Raw genomic sequence first — 6,000 nt, 5'->3', positions numbered from 1 at the left:
TTTATAGTAAGAGAATTTCACCTATAAACTTCATGAAGATGAAAACATTGACAAGGGTGTTGGGAATCAAAACACTCATTCACTGCTGGTGGGAATGTAAACTAGTTCAATTTCTATAGGCAATTAATCCAAATTGATTAAAATTTAGGATGAACATGCCCTTTGACCCAACAATTATATTCCTGGGATTTTATTAAAATTGTATTTTTGGACATTATACAAGAACCTGCTAATAGTGTAGTTACTATTTCCTGTGAGGAAAAATGGGTGTCTGGGGGCAAGATAGTGAGTGTATTAGTCTGTTTTCATGTTTCTGATAAAGACATACCTGAAACTGGGTAATTTATACAGGAAAAGGAGTTTAATGGACTTATAGTTCCACATGGCTGGGGAGGCCTCACAATCATAGCAGAAGGCAGGAGGAGCAAGTCACATCTTACATGAATGGCAGCAGGCAAAACCAGAGAGCTTATGTAGGGAAACTCCTGTTTTTAAAACCATTAGATCTTGGCTGGGCGCAGTGGCTCATGCCTGTAATGCCGGCACTTTGGGAGGCCGAAGTGGGCAGATCACCTGAAGTTGGGAGTTCGAGATCAGCCTGACCAATATGGAGAAACCGCGTCTCTACTAAAAATACAAAAATTAGCTGTGCGTGGTGGTGGGCACCTGTAATTCCAGCTACTTGGAAGGCTGAAGCAGGAGAATTGCTTGAACCAAGGAGGTGGAGGTTGCGGTGAGCCGAGATCGTGCCATTGTACTCCAGCCTGGGTGGCAAGAGTAAAATTCTGTCTCGAAAACAAAAAACAAAACAAAAAACCACCATTAGATCTCCTGAGAATTATTCACTATCCTGAGAACAGCACAGGAAAGACCCGCCCCCATGATTCAGTTATCTTCCACTGCGTCCCTACCCCAATACATGGGAATTATGGGAGCTACAAGATGAGATTTGGGTGGGGACACAGAGCCAAACTATACCAGTGAGTGAGTTTGATTAATTTTTTTATTCCTTGTACTTTCATGTCTTCTTAATTTTATCCATATATACATGCATCCAATCCAATTTAAAAATAAAAATATGAAAAGCAAAACATTTGTTTCTTTAAGTTTTAGTCAAATACAAATTTACCATGTAGTTTCAGTTTTACACTTTATTCATTGTTTTCCTATAAAGTCTTACTTTTTTCAGATTAGGTTTTTAAATGTCTAACAAATTTTATTAAGTACATTTTTGTTATCACTTTTATTTTGTGTTGGTTGTTATTATGAGTTAAGCTAAAAGACTGATACTTTTGTTTATTTCTTGGCTAGCCTCTGAGAAAATTGTGAGGAATTCCTCTCTGGTACATCCTGTCATCATCATTGGCAAAATGGGTAAAACCCAAAGAATTCTGTTAGCTTCAAAATAGTGAGGCCAAAATTGGAATGACAGCCTCCCTCTTTAAGATAACCTTGAATGTTATTATGAAAGTCATCTAAATAATGTTTTCTTTCTTTGTAGTGGCTCTTGCATAACTCCTTTCTTTCATGTTTTGTGTGTAAGTGGAGGCTTTGGTGATGAGGACAGATCAGGGAGTAATATATTGGATGTACTTCTGCTTCCCTGATTAAGGTATATCTAGTGCTTACCATTCTCAGACATCTGGCAGCATCCACTATCTCTCAGCAAATCAGATTCTAAATGGTGGTCCAATTAGAAGACTAAAATTAGGCCTCCAATTCCAACCTCCATTATGAGAGAGGTTGTTGTTTCTAATATTTGAAGAAGACGTCAATAATTAGAAAGGTTGATATAAATACTCCTGTAGACATTTGCAAAGTTTAATTATACTGGGCATTTCCTCTAACTTTGCTAGATCTACTAACCCAGAGTAGGGCTAGATAATTCATTATGTTCCTAAAAAATTAGGGGAAATGGACTTGTTTGTTTTGTATAGTAATACCTACTTTACACCAGGCTTTGGGCTGCACAGGCATTGAATTTAAAGATAAGGAAGACATGTCTCTGCATACCAAGGGACCTTGGCATTCATTTAATCCCTGCCTTTTCCTATTGCATTGCCAGGTAGGTGGATGAAGATCACTGTGGTTACTTGTTAGATCTTTCACATAGAAAGATGTGAGACAAACACTTCAACTTTAGAAAGCAGCTTAAGAAAACTTTTTGTAAACCAGCTAATGGTGAATTTCAGTCTTACAGTTCCCTCTGTATCCTGTGCCATCACAATGCCAATTTGATTGCTAATTACTCTGCATTATCCATAAGCCAGCTACAAACATTTTTAATGGCATGCTCTTTGTTGTAATTTAGGGGCAGTGACTGTTGTCTGTCTCTTTGTACTTTGGAACATTTCTTTCTGAGCCTATAAAGCGTTTGGCTGGCATGCAGGGGCCTGAGGAAGCTGAAGGAGAAACCTGGTCCCATGAAACATAATCCTACCACACCCTGAAATGAATAGATGCCTGGGTCATGCCAGTGTGCACACACAGACTGGTAAGTGGAAGATTAGCCAGAATTGTGAAAGATGCTACCGTACAGCCAGCCAGTTCCACCACTGGCAAATGTAAATGGCCATGAAGATCCTGTTCTCTTTCTGTCAAAATTCGTTCTGAGCACTGAGAGGAGAGACAGAGTTAAAAGTAGACACAGCAGCGAGTAAAGCTCTCTCTGTCTAACGGAGTGTCTGTATTTTGGGGTACATGATTTTTCTATACCTGAGATGAATAACTCATTCTCAAGGGACCCCCAAGCAAAAGTTTAAAGATGATTAAAAAATAACTTTGTCTTCTGGTGGCCTGATAACTGGAACTCTGTGATAGAGACATAGAAAACTATCAAGAATTGAAACCAAAATGAGACCTGGCTTTTGGGATTCCCTTTACACTATTATATTCTCATGGAAGGTTCAGGATAACTAGGCTAGCAGTACATAAAGTAAATAATAAAGTAGGTCAATTACAAACTAGAAGAGTTTTATTTAGCATGACATTGATCACATCTTAAATCATCTCCCTAAATCTCCATATTTTTCTTTTTTGATTAAAAACAGAATAGCATTCTTGAAGAATTGTTTTATCTACACTTCTGTAATTGTTCTCTAAACAGATAATTGTTTAGAAGGAACAGTTTCCTAGCAATATATGACCTTTCTTGCTATATTTCGTGTCATCTCATGCAGGCCCCGTCTTCTGTAAAATTAGGCCTCCACTGCATTTATCATTCAAGATTGTTCTTTATTATTTTCCAGATTCTCTGGATGGAGCATATTCTTTATAAACAACAGATTTGTGCTCATCTGTTATGGATGATCTTGGTGCTGCTTCCAGACCTCCTTTACCAGGCTGATGCATGAACACTCCAGCTTCTAAGAATGTTCACTGTTAGCTTATAGATTCTCCTTTTCTACAGAGTCACCCTTGGCCAAATAGGAGCCACTGTATTCTTTAGTATACATTACCAGCTTACAGTAATTGACTAAGGGAAGACAAAAGTCAGCCCTTGTCTCAAGATAGGGCCAATTCTGAAGTGAAATTCATCCTCCAGAGCTCCCTGTGGGGCTGGGCTACAGTTAGGTTCTACCTGGGCCACATGCATGCTTAGCTCGTTTTTGCCTTATCCTGCTGCCCTCACTTCTCTTCCCCTGCGAACACTAACACAGGAGTCCCTGTCCAGGCTCTGCTTCAAGGGAACCTGCCAATCATCATCACTGTAAACATTTAGGGCAGGTGGGTAGGAGTCTGGGAGTGGTAAAGGGATTGGAGGGGGTTTAGCACATAATTTACTCTAATAAGTGTTTGCTAAATGAGTGGATTTTCCAGGCTTGATGCTTGGATTAAAAGTAGCACAGCTGTCTTCAAAAGATCTATTTCTCAAGCAGGGCCAGGCTCCCTGATTCACTCCTGGATTGGAAACAAAATGAGTAGGAAAATTTCATAAGGCTTATTGTCGAATAGAAAGACATTGATGATTGTTAATGATGTTAATTAATCAACAGGGATTATTAAGTGCCAGCTTTTCCCAGCATGTGACTACATACCCAGGTCTGTGGTAACTGGGATGAAGAAAATAACCTCTCTTATCTTATAAGTAAAAAAACACTTCATGTAGAGATAAAACTTACTCAAATGAAACAATGAAATTATAAGAATGTGTGTTCACATGATAAAATGTACTTCATAGGTAATCAGTTCCAAAGGAAATTCAGAGAAGAAAGAAATCAATGTGGGCGTTTGGGAGTTAGGCAAGTCTTGGAGGAATAGGTGTGTGTGGGAGGGCAGGAGAGAAGACATTCCAAGTGGGAGAAGAGGTAAGAAGAAAGGTGTGGAGACAGTAATGAGGATAGTAGTATTTGCCAGGAGATATAAAATGAGAAAATAAGTTCCTCCTGGTTCACTTCCTTTTTATATTGCCATCCCATTATCCTATTTCACTTTATTCTTCATTCATTTATTCATTCAGTAATCAAATATTCTTGGAGACCTACACTGTTCCAAGAACTGTATTTATGTCTTAGGGATATGGGAATGAAGAGAATACCCATCATTGTTCTCAAGGAACTGACAGTCTCCAGAGAGATAAAATTAGCAAACAGACAATTACAATACAGGGTTGTCATGGTGCTTTAAGAGTAAACATAGGGTGCTAGGAGAGAACAAAGGAGAGGCATGGAAGCCAGACTTGGGGAAAGGTTCAAAAAGACTTCCTGAAGAAGTGGCATCTTATTGGTGGGTAGAATTTAAATGGTGGGTAGAATTTAGCCAGGTGAAGGAGGGCACAAGAAAATAATTGTAGGGGTGCATGGTGCTTTGAGGAAAGTAAGGGGTGCAGTACCACTGATATGTGTAGAGGAAAGAAAGACCAAGGGGGTCAGATCAGGGACCAGATCAGGGACCACCCTGTAATTAATCAAAGGAGTATGGACTGCAAATTTAGGGCCATGATAACCATTAGTTGACTAAAGTATTAAAATTACATGATCAGATTATTTCTGAAACATTGCTTTAGCTGGAGTAGTTTGAATGGGTTGGTTGAGACCAAACTGGTTGCTGATAGATACATTAAGAAGCTTTGTTATGCACATGGCAAATGATGGTGGGAATGGAGAGAAGTGAAGGTAAGAGTGACATAAATTGGAGTTTTATTGGTTTTGGGAGAAGAGAGTAAGAATGTTGAGAATATTCTTACTCTCTTCTCCCAATTCAATATTCTCCCAAATTCAAATACTGAAGAATTTACATTAAGCAACTAGGGTGGAGAGTAATGATAACTTCATCAAGTTAGGGAGCATGAGAAGAAGAGTGAGATTGGGGAACAGATGATTACTCAGTTTTTGACATGATTGGCTTGAGAATCCTGGGGATAAGCAAGCAGAGGTGTTGAATAGGTGGGTCTGGAAGTTAGAAGACACTTTTGGGGTGGCAATACAGATTTGGGGTTTCTACTAATCACTCACTTTACTGTCATCCTATTTTGTTTAGTGGTACCAACACCCTCTTATTTGCTCAGGTTAGAAACTCTTATTTCCCTAAGGGGTCCGTGGATGGGTGTCATAGGATTCTTAAACCTCCCTGAAATTGCATGCACAATTTTGGGTATGAGTGAATAAGTGCCTCTTTCTAGTACCTTGAGATGTAGAATTTTATGGAATTTGCAAAAGGTCACTTGACTTTCCTCTTGTGCCCCCAAAACAAAGAGAATCCAAAGTGATTTGGGGGTCTTTGTCTCTTCCTCTCTTTATATTTACTGATGAATCATGTTCTTCAGTCTTATCTTTGAAGTCATATTTATATCTCTTATCTTTCCTCATTGCTAGCCTCCTAGTTCAGATCCTTACTGCTTGTAATTTTAAGAATTTTTATTGGAATCTCTCAACTTTCTAATACATGTAACTGTATATTTTTTTTTCTCCAAACTGCTACCAACTATATTAGAGTTCCCACCCTTGTGGGCAGCAAGAAAATTTAACTTTGTCAGCACCTTCTGGTAATCATCAGCTTAGT

Source organism: Chlorocebus sabaeus, chromosome 12, assembly GCF_047675955.1.
Source record: "Chlorocebus sabaeus isolate Y175 chromosome 12, mChlSab1.0.hap1, whole genome shotgun sequence".
In the NCBI taxonomy this organism is placed as follows: domain Eukaryota; kingdom Metazoa; phylum Chordata; class Mammalia; order Primates; family Cercopithecidae; genus Chlorocebus; species Chlorocebus sabaeus.
Note: the sequence above shows the minus strand (reverse complement) of the source record.